Source organism: Homalodisca vitripennis, unplaced genomic scaffold (assembly GCF_021130785.1).
Source record: "Homalodisca vitripennis isolate AUS2020 unplaced genomic scaffold, UT_GWSS_2.1 ScUCBcl_14560;HRSCAF=25365, whole genome shotgun sequence".
Classification (NCBI taxonomy): domain Eukaryota; kingdom Metazoa; phylum Arthropoda; class Insecta; order Hemiptera; family Cicadellidae; genus Homalodisca; species Homalodisca vitripennis.
In genome coordinates, this window is record NW_025790698.1 from 31588 (window position 1) to 43619 (window position 12032).

Here is a 12032-nt window from a genome sequence, read left to right on the forward strand (position 1 = left end):
ACTTCACCTTCACGGATCATGAATCTGTATGAATCAAAATTCATAGCACTGACGTTTTTGTTGGTTTCAGCACCTGGAATCAGAAATGATAAACAATGCCATTTTTGCATGCATTAAATACAACACATTTATTGTCAAATTATCATCATTATCATATCGGACAAAAGGCAATCAATACAGGTAAAAATACAGGTAATCAATTTAAAGCTTTCTGGTAAACAGTATTTTTTGTCTTTTTTTACGGTGCGTAAATATATAAAGATATACTTTACCATGTGTAACAAAAATTTTCGACATAAAATATTGGGTGCTGTCAGGCCCAAACACGACAGTAATTTATTTGCCATCAATAAACACATATCTTCTATCATGATCAATGTCTCATTGTAAATTTCTGCATTAATTAGTAGTGTAGGATTCGAAGTTTGACATCGCACACGATGTAGCACATCCACAGACATGTCATCTCTATATTTCATCCACAAATCTTCCGGATTCGAATGGAAACATTGTGGATATTATAATCGCAAACAATGTTCGAATTTGATGTGGTGATGAAGATACGAGTATGATGGAATCCTTGAGCGTATTATCCCAATGTAAATCATCCTCGAGTAACTATAATAGTTGACACGCCTCACGGTAAGTAGCACACATATATACATCAACTGTTCTCAATTGTTGAAACGATGTTGGACCACGAACATTCACCAATAACAATCTAAGATAATAACATTCAGCGTTATTTGGATGTATTGTATTTGTCGGCACTATAATCGATTTCTGGATCGTAGGAGAATGCTGCTCGTTCCAGGTTCACAGGAGCATTGCGTTTGCGGAATCGGTCGATTTCCTCTTCCCGGGCTCGCTGCTGTTGTGATCGATGTGCCCGAACTCGTTGCATTCTTTGTCTATCCACTTCATTCTGATTTACTGTAGAACGCAAATGTGCCATACCAATACGACTGTTATCATTATCAGTCTCTTGCTAGTCTTAAGTGCGATTAGCGCGTGAGGTAGCTCGCTGCACATTCGATCTACTTCGACGACCTATGTTAGGTCGTTTTCTTCTTGGCATTGTAAGCAGTATTCGATATTAATGTTTTCTTGCACTAATAATGTTAACCTATAATGACGACAGCTTTTTACCCAAAATTGCATGCAGTAGTAAGTAAACATATGATACTGAGACACTTCGTCATTTGTATTTGTTACAGCTGTTAAACTAATTATGTATACATGAACATCAATCAAAGTTTGACAGGTAAGAACAGTTTGTATGGGAAAATCAAATTGTCGTTTTTAGTATTTTCCTTGCAATTTTGTTATATTTTCTCATCGTTTAAAACCTTCCCTGGACTTCCACGAACATTTCAAGACCAAAATTAGCCAAATCGGTTCAGCCGTTCTCGAGTTTTAGCGAGACTAACGAACGGAAGTTCGTTTTTATTTATATAGATAATACTGTACTATGGTTTGTAAGTCCATCAAAATTATTTTCCACGGCTAATACATCTGATTCTGAGTCTGTTGAAATAAAAAAATCAATACAGTCCAGGATATTATGATTAACATACTGAATGTCTTTCGGAATTTCAATTAATTCTGCAGTATAGCTAGATAAATACATATATTATATATATAAATACATATATTGTATACATTCAGGGCGTAATTTAAAAGTAACCTTGAAACACGGAATGTAGAAAGCACAGCCCACTGGGACTGTATATTTTGCAGACTGGAACAAAATCTTGTACACTGGGTAGTTAGATTTATCCAATTTCGATGAAAGTTGATAATCATATTAAATATGATTTTGTATTTACTTTTAGTAGAAAATCAACATCCAGACATATCATAAATACGTGTATTTCGCTGAAGACTTCTTACAATCCTAAAGACTAGAACGAATCTCTGCATACTTCAACAAATCTCTGCATACCAGGTATTTAGACTAATCCATTAATTAAATACACACAAAAATAAACTTCCCAGGTATATCTAGAAGATTAATTGGATTAATCTAAGTCCCAGTCTGAAGAGTTTTGTTACAATCTCCCAAGATTTGAAGTAGTTTTTCGTGAAATACACACACTTAGGGTATACCTGGGACGTTATTTTTACTGTATGTAAATAAGGTGTATACAAATATCACGCTTACCAAGTTTCATTAAAATCGGGTTAATCTAAGTATTATAAAATAATACTGTTGCCCACGTTGTTGCAGGGGAGAACAGCGAGCCGCCGGATCGGAGCACTCTCATCACGCGAGCAATCCATTTTGTTTATATATATATATATATATATATATATATATATATATATATATATATAAACAAATCCTGTCATCCGAAGAACGAACTAGTATGGAACTAATGTATAAATGGGGCTGTGATGGTTCTCAACAATCTAGTTTTAAACAAAAGTTTAAGTATTGTAATGGTGATGATTCTAATATATTTCAAAGCTCACTAGTGCCATTACAGCTGTTTTGTACAATTGAAAATACTAAGAAAGGCATTTGGCAGAACCCTACTCCTTCGTCTACAAGATTCTGCCGACCTATAAGAATAAGATTTATCCAAGAAAGTGTGGACGTTACAAATGAAGAAATGTATTATATTGAAAACAAAATCAAGGAGCTGAAACATACTGAAATACAAACAGGCCATTATTTAGTTAAGGTCAAGCACACACTGGTTCCCACTATGGTTGACGGAAAAGTGTGTAACGCACTAACAGACACAAGCTCAACAATGAGGTGTTTCATTTGTAAAAAAAGCTCAAAAGACTTCAACAGGTTAGAGCAAAGATTTCCAGAGAACACGAATTCTTTAAAATTTGGCCTATCAATTCTGCATACTAGAATTAGATGTTTTGAGTCTCTTCTTCATCTATCATATAAACTACCAATTAAAAAGTGGCAAGCAAGAAGTGAAGAAGAAAAGAAAATAGTTTCTGAAACAAAAAAAATATCCAAGATGCATTTAAATCTGAACTAGGTCTACTTGTTGATATACCCAAACAAGGCTTTGGTAACTCAAATGATGGAAATACATCAAGGCGTTTTTTCGCAAAACCTGAAACCAGCTCACGAATTACCTGTATTGATTTGGGACTAATAAAAAGGTTTAATGTTATTTTAGAAGCAATTTCCAGTGGATATGAAATAAATTGTACCTTGTTTAGGAAATATGCTTATGAAACAGCAAAGTTGTATGTTGATTTGTATGGATGGTACCCCATGACAACTACAGTACATAAAATACTGATTCATGGGTCAGCTGTAATTAATAATGCATTATTGCCTATAGGACAGCTGTCGGAGGAAGCAGCTGAAGCAAGAAACAAACATTTTAAACTATACAGGCAAAAGTATGCAAGAAAATTCAACAGAGAAGTGTGTAACCGAGATGTATTGAACAGACTTTTACTGAGCAGTGACCCCTTAATAAGCTCCTCAAGACAAGTACAAAGAAAGAAAACTAAGCCATTTTCGAAAGAAACTCTGCAGCTTTTGCTACCTTGCGTGGAAAATGCTACCTGTACAGAAGATGCACAGACTGCAGAATTGAGAGAAGGAGAAGCATCATCTGAATCGGAGGATTCTATTTACATGGAAGACTAACGGTAAGTTATATAGCGTATTACATTATTGTTTTCTTATTTTGTAAATTAAAATAACACTCCCTTCAATGTTATCAAGTGACTTAAAATCTAAAACAATCGTAAATTATTAATGTTATATAAAGGATTTTGCACAATATTTTTTGGCATACAATATCTTAAAACGTCAGTTTAGCTTCTCGAAATTGCATATTTTATTTACTATATTGGTTTCGAATATCAATAAAATTAAATAACCACTGAATTATACAATAACACAGAATATAACGTTTTGGCCAAGTTTTTGTCTAAAATACTCCACTGTGCACAGTGGAGTATCGAGTTCGAAAACCTGGCCAAAAGTGATAAAATTAAAACGATAATAATTAGACTGATATGGATGCATTGGAAAGCTTATAACCTGTCGCGACCTGTAGTGCAGTTTTATTGCTGATAAGCCCTCTCTCTCAGCCGCAGAAGCCAGTTGAATTTGGTAGTCGCAAAGAATTTGACATTTCTTACTGCGCGAGTAAATTTACATATTCTGTAGAAACCTCTTGTAGTATTAATAGTTTTGAACTGATTTCGATCAAACTTTACAATATTATACTTTAAGGTAAGTACTTTTCATTCCATATTAGTTTAGACCAATTTAATAGCTTCATTTATTGGTAATTAATATATACTTTCAATCAAAATATTTGTAAAAGATTTATTATCAGAATACAATAATGTAATTATTTTAACATTGTTCCGGGCTTCTCCGGATGGAAATTTTTATACAAATATAATCTGTAACTATTCAATTACATAAAACAATAAAAAAATATTCCACATGTTTCCCCCTTTAGGAATAAAAATACATTTTCTAGGGTACATTTTAAATTTGAAATGTTGTTCTGCAACAAAAATAATAAAATTATCGATTTCTGGACATTATTAAAAAAAATTGATTTGGTTAATTAATTTATTATAGACACTTGCACATGCATACACAAAACCGGTCTAGTTATGGCGGAGGTCGAATTAGAAGGGTATCAAAAGGGTTATAAATATGAAATGATACTTTTTTTCTCACATCATATTTTTCTTAGCTTCGTTCAATGTAATATACGCTAATAAATGTTAAATCAATGTCAGCAACTATACATAAACCCTTAAAGTGGCGACTTTTTATCTAGTTATCTAACGGTAATATAACTGTTATTTACGTGTCTGACGTTTGATATGAGTATCAAGCATGAAACTAATTCTTTTACAGTACATATTACACCACATAGCCTTTTTGTAACTTAATTATTTTTTATTTGCCATTTCTGTCACTTACGTGACTAAACAAGCAAACTGACATGTGATCGAGTGGAAAATACCTGTTAACATAATTAAGGCATTCTGTAAATTTTTTATATATAACTAAGGACATATATACATACAAATATATACGTATGTCTAAATTATAGTAGTAAAATTAATAAAATGCATTTGTTTTAGTAAAATTTACCACATAAAATTTGGCCTCTAAAAACTATAAATGTGCCATAGAAAACATACCTTGAGAAATCGAGGGGAAATCGAATAATGATTGTGCAGGTAAAGTCAGTTTAGTTTTAAATGTTAGCTCTTAGCAAGAGCAAGCATATCAATTATAATTAGACGTGACAAACTTTCATCCTTCGCAAAAAGGATTATTGTTTTTTTCCTTAGTAAGGATTTTATTTGTTTCCAGACAGAAAAATGGAGAAGGAATTTTCCAGGTTGACTTTATATGGTCTGATAAATGAGTGTTCTGAAAACATTTGGACAGTAAATTGCAGTTCATGGAAAACAGAGTCGTCGATATCACTCATTGTCCTGAAAGTGAAATAGGTAAGCTTAAACATACTCTGAGATACTTTAGGTCAGACTTCCAAAAACGATGGCTAGCTGCTCATAACATGGATGATAGGTTTATTAATCAAAATAGCAAATGGCTTGAGGGAACTGTAAAAGTTTTAAATTACACTCCACCTGTTAGTGGTCGTCCAGAGAAAACATTTTCAGAATCAAGTGAAAGGTCAAAGCGTAGAAAAACAGAAGAGCTAAGGAAACTAGCATCTTCCGAGGAATTAACCTTTGCCGCTTCAATGAACCAAAGAGCAGCAGGCAATCCTGTAGCTGCAGACCTTATTAAAAAAATAACAGAAACCCCAACTAGTGCAAAAGAGATTAAGAAACTTTTATCCAAAGCTGAAAATGTAAATGTAAAACAACACTCTCCATCTGAGGCATTGTCCATATTTGTTAATGCTGATCTAACCAGAAAACAATATGAAATAATACAGTTCGCAAACAAAAATGTTTATCCATGTTACAAGTTAATTACAAAAGCTAAAAAGAATGCTACCCAATTGAAGCCTCTATATCCATAACAGAGACAATGGCTGAAGTAAATCTTCAAGATTTATTAGATCACACGTCATCTAGGCTTTGTAAATATATATTGTTCTGTAATGAACCTGCCGCCTCCACCTTCTAGGTTTTGCAAGTATAATAAAAGAGTACTAACTGCAGTAGAAAAAGTAAGCAAAACATCAATGTCAAATGCAAAAAGGAAAGCAATAAATGACAATGACGGAAGCAGTGATATCACGGTTGCGATGGATGGGACATGGCAGAAGCGAGGGCATACATCATTACATGGAGTAGTAACTGCCACTAGCCTAGACATAGCCAAAGTGCTGGATGTTGAATGCCTCAGTAAGTATTGTCCTTCATGTAAAATAAATAGCAAAAAAGACCACCCTAACTGCCTAATCAACTATGAAGGTTCTAGCGGAGGAATGGAAGTAGCTAGGGTAGTAGTAGTAAGGGAGATACAGCTCGTCAATGGAAAATTGTAAACTCTCTAAACGGGTCTAATGGTAAAATATCTGTTGATAGAATAGAATTAGATAACGTCGTAATCTTGTCTGATCCTCGTATAGTAGCCGACACAATCAACAAATACCTATTCGAAGTACAGTTGAGCAAATCGTCAAACGAGGTCAATGAACTTAACTTAACTCCTAGACTTTTATTATACTTCCAACAAATGAAAACGAAGTGTTGCAAATTATAAAAAAACTTGAAAAATAAAAATCGTCAAATTTTGATAACGTTACTGTAGCATTAATTAAACACATCGACCATTTATATGCTCATCTCTCCTGAGATCAAATGCATCTCATACAATAATTTTGGGTTCTCTGGAGTTTTTCACCCAAAGCCACAGTCATGTCGTTCATCACACTGTTACAGTAAGAAAAATGAGGCAGTATGAGTACTTTAACCAACAACAGTTTTATGTGAAGGGGCAAAAACCTCTGCAGTTTTTTCAGTGAATGCATCGATGCAAAAACTTTCTTACAGGTCTCTGTCACTGCATCAGTCCAGCTAAGAGTACAGTTTATTGTTAGCCATAAGTTCCTAACTTTATCGTAATAAGGTAGTACAGTTCCCTTCACAGTAACGTTACGTATAGATGTAAAATCGATAAAAGTTCGAGAGCGGTAATGACATATCACAATTGGTTTAGTTTTGTCGTGGTTTAGTTTAAGTCCATGTTTACTAGTCCAGTCTAGTACATTTTTTATGTCAGAGTTGATCATGGTTAGGGATAATATTATGGATCATGGAAATGTTCAAAACAACAAACTCAAAATTCTTCACTTAAATATTCAATATTTACGTAAAAAAATCGAAGAAGTGGAGGTATTATTGGCTACCGAAAATCCGGATATTGTTTTATTTACCGAACATGGTCTGAAAACTGATGAAATTAAAAATGTGAGTTTTGATAATTACACGCTGGTATGCTCATATTGTAGAGGAGTTCGTAAATCAGGAGGTGTTGTTATATTTTGTAAACGTGGCATATCCTCTGAAGTAATCGATCTCTCTCATCTTTCAGAACACATGAACATGGAAGTTTGTGGGGCTAAATTCACTTTGAAACAATCTTTTACTTTCAACATTATTGGATTATATCGCTCCCCTAACGGAAGCAAAAATGTCTTTTTTAACAAATTGGTGGAACTTTTTGAGCAACTAAGTAAAAAGAACAATCTAATGATCCTTGGAGACTTCAATATTGATTGGTTGGACCATTCAGTAGCTCTCCAGGACATGAAAGACCTCTTACCTTGTTACGGTCTGAGACAACTAGTAAGCTCTCCCACTCGTGAGGACTTGGTCTCTGGCAGGCAGTCATTGCTGGACTGGGTGGTGACTGACATGCCGGATGGGAGGGTGGCTGTTGAGGTGTTCGGAACAGGACTTTCTGACCACTTCGCTCAGCTCGTCTCTGTATTTGGCGCCGTCGGCGTCGGGTCAATCGTTGCAAACACACGTCCTAACCGTCAGTTAACCTCAAATAACATTTGCTTGTTGAACCTCATGTTATCCAGGGAGCCGTGGAATGACATAAATCAGTTCCTGCCAGCAGATAATACATTTGATTCTTACAAACTTTTAGTTATAATTTTGAAGCCGCTTGTCCTAAGAAATTGGTTAAATTAAAACATAATCACAATAATAAAAAGTGGATTACAAAAGGTATAGTAACTTCAAGCAAAACATTAAAATCTTTACATTTCAATTCAAGAGTAAGCCCAACACAAGAGAAAAAGAATCATTATAAATGCTATAAGAAGCTTTACTCTAAAGTTATAAAAAAATGCCAAGTCCAAATATATGTTTGAAACACTCTCATTATCTTCCAATAAAAGCAAAGACGCTTGGAAGCTCGTCAAGCCGAATGTAAGAAAAGGCTTGAGTTCGAATTCTGAATTTGAAATTGAGATTGAGGGACGTATGGTAAAGAACAAGCAAGAAATTTGTGACTCATTTAATCAAATCAAATCAAATCAAATCATTTTTATTTTGCCAGAACATTACAAAAATGTATAGCAATAGTCATTTTTCTATAATTTGGACCAATCACTCCACATTGAGACCAGTCAAACATACAGAAATTCAGTCGCCCCACATTCACTCTTGCCAATTTTCCCATTTTCCAACGCTGGTTGTCAGTGTTCCAATTGTGCGGTCACCCAGTCGAATGCCATAAACTCGTCAGCACTATAAAATGCTTGAGACGCTAAAAAGCGTTTTAAACGAGCTTTTAATGCCTTGGGCGTTGGGGCGTTTTTGATTGAATTTGGCAACTTGTTGAGAAAACGAACTCCTGCCTGCGAAGGCAAGTGTTCGTAAACCCCCGTCCTGTGACTTCCAGTTCGGTAGGTATCTCTGCCTCTTGTCCCATACGAATGTATGTCTCGGCCACGTGTCATGGTACATTTAGACATACAAAAAAAAGATTGTCTCTAGGATGTAGAGACACGGCAGAGTCAACAGTTGCAGTTTTTTAAAAGCTTCCTTGCATGTTTCTCTGAACCTTAGCTGTGCGATTATGCGAATCGCTTGCTTCTGCAATTTGAATGCCCTGAAAAAATGATAGTTTGCGCTGGCTCCCCACAGCACCAAACCGTAGGTGAGTGGGGGTAGATCAAGCCATAATAAGCCGTCATCAGTACCTGACTGGGGGCAGTATTTGGCTAAAGACCTCAATACATAGATGCCCGAGGCCAGTTTTGAGCAAACATGATCAATGTGATAATTCCAAGTCAATCCCCGATCCAGGAATATTCCGAGGAATTTTGAACAGTCGACTTCCTCCAGGAAAAAGTCCATCCAATAAAACGGCTGGCCCGTCATTGGAGTTTCCTGATCGCAACGCGAAAGTCAAGAAATTTGATTTTGAAGAATTTGCTTTGAGGTTGAGGCTGTTAAAGTGTTGGACACAATTGTTGGTGTCAAGAAAAATTTGCTGTTCCAGAATAGTTTTTGATTTGTTGGTGAAACAAAGTGTCGTGTCATCAGCGTACTGCACAAGTTTTCCATGCAGTAGTGATGACTCCATGTCATTGACATAGATGAGGAAAAGAAATCGGACTGAGTATTGATCCCTGAGGGACACCATAGCTCAGCTGAATCGGTTCAGAGAATTTGTTTGAGATTTGGACGATTTGTGTTCTGTGGCCTAAAAATGAGCTAATCCATTGGAGCGGCACGCCTCTGATGCCATGAGATTCAAGTTTGTCAAGCAATTTCGAGTGGTCAACACAGTCAAATGCCTTAGATAAGTCGAGAAACACACTTAATGTGGAGTCTCGACTTTCTAACCCCTCTACAACCATTTCGACAAGACTCACAACGGCGTCTGTAGTCCGATTTCCCCTTCCTGAAACCAAATTGGTGTTCAGAAAGCAGGTTATGGTTGTTTAGAAACTGAAGCATTCTAGTTAAAAAGAGTTTTTCCCAAAAATTTTGCTCAATGCGGGCAAAATTGAGACAGGCCTATAATTATTGGTTGAGCTGGGATCATCTTTTTTAAAAATTGGAAGTTACTTTCGCGATTTTAAGGAGCGAGGGAAAAACTCCTTGTTGAAAAAGAATGATTGACTAATTGGGGATAATGGACTCACAATATGCTTTGAGCATCTTTTAATGAGCCACACAGACATTAAATTAATATCGTTTGATTTTTTTGCCGGGAGCTGTTGAATAATTCTTTCGAGCTCATCCTCAACTACAGGACCCAAAGCCAATGATGACACTGGGCTCTGTCTTCGCGTGGGGTTTACTTGCGGAGGAGATGGACAAGGACCTTGCTCACCAGCAACAGACGCGAAAAATCTGTTAAACTCGTTCGCAGCCTCAGTCGCATCCTCTACAAGCCTATCCCCTATTTTGATTTTTATTTGGGTCTGTGATTCATTTTTATTGTTTATGATGCCCCAAACAGTTTTAGAAACATTTTTTGACGAGATGATTGATTTAGAGACATCATATGCTTTCGCAGCTTGGATCACTTTTTTGTAAATTCTTTTGTAATTCCGAAAAAAAATTTTGAAATCTTCGTTTGAAGTAGTTTTTTTTGAATTTCGGAGAAAAATTTAAGTTTTTTTCTCTCGATACCAATATTCCTTTTGTGATCCATTTGTTGTTTGCCTTTCTCGGGCAAATTTTGATTGTTTTAGTAGGACAGCATAAATTTAGATGATAATTAAAATTTTTGGAGAACACAATTTAAAGTGCTGCTCTACTGACTGTGGTAGATTTAAGAAATTCCCAATTTTCTTTGGAAAGGGAAGCGTTGAGGAGAGCAATGTTACCTGGCCTTATGTCTCTTATAGTTTTAGTAGTTTGGGCTCCCTTTTCTATTTTTTCGCCACTAATCTACAGCCTCTTGGCCGTAGTGGTCTGAGATGGCTGTGTTTACCACGGATACCGCGGACACCTGAAAGGTTAGTGGATGACGTTGTCAATTGCTGTCTGTGTTGTTGCCGTCACTCGCGTTGGTGTTTTGACTGACAACGCAAGGCCAAAAGACCTTAACAAATCGATAAACCAGTGTTGTGGATGGGTGATTTTTGGTCCAGCGCGTCAATGTTGAAACCACCCATGAGGACATAATCCTGTTTTTTTGGTTTGTAAGGTCAGTCAGCACGGCTTCGAATTTGGAAAAAAAAATTTTCTTTTGTTTCCGCTGGGTGACCTGTAAATTCCGATGACAATCAATTTTGACTTGTTTGTGTGAAGTTTGATTCCCCGACTGCTTCAAAATCTTTTTCAATTGTTTCCCTAACTGAAAAAGTGCCAAAGTTGGAATTTTGTCTCACGAAAATTGCGACTCCTCCTCCTTTGGATAGTTGTCTACAATATGAGTTCGCCAGCTTGAAATTTGGGATTTTTGCAACGATCAATGTTTTATTGCTGTTTGAAGCCATTTTCAGTAACTACAAGTACGTCTGTCTGTAGATCCTCACACATGAGTTGAACTTCATCTAATTTGTTTTGTAGCAGATTGTGCGTTTTTGATGAAGCAGTCGTATTGAATTTTGATTTTGAAATTTTGACATTGTCCGTCTTCCATGGGTTGCGTCAGTCAATTTAGACCGGCGTTGGTAGATGGGGTCCCTAAAAAACCAGATTCATATTTAAGGCCTGACTGACATTCCTTTGGCCTGAGATTGGTGGGACTGCCCAGCAGGTCGGCTGATCACAGCCTCCGCGTAGCTGTGATGCTGGGCGGTTGGTGTCGGTGGTGTCGGTGATGCCGATGGCGACCGGGGTGGAGCAGTAGGAGCGGTGGTTCCGAAGCGGCGACGAGGCAGACTGGTTAACTCCCTCACTAATCAAACCAGCCAGTAAAAGATTTCCCCGTTGTTGTCCAAGTGTAGGCCGTGAGGGGTGAAGTGTTCACGGCCCAGGACACTGATATCCATCATCGCCACGCCCTCGTAGCGTTCACACAACTCGCTCACATAGCTGTTCGCGAGAGCTATGGACTCGTGGATGGGGCTGTCGGGAGGCAGGTCGTATCGAGGTGGTAGAGGCGACAC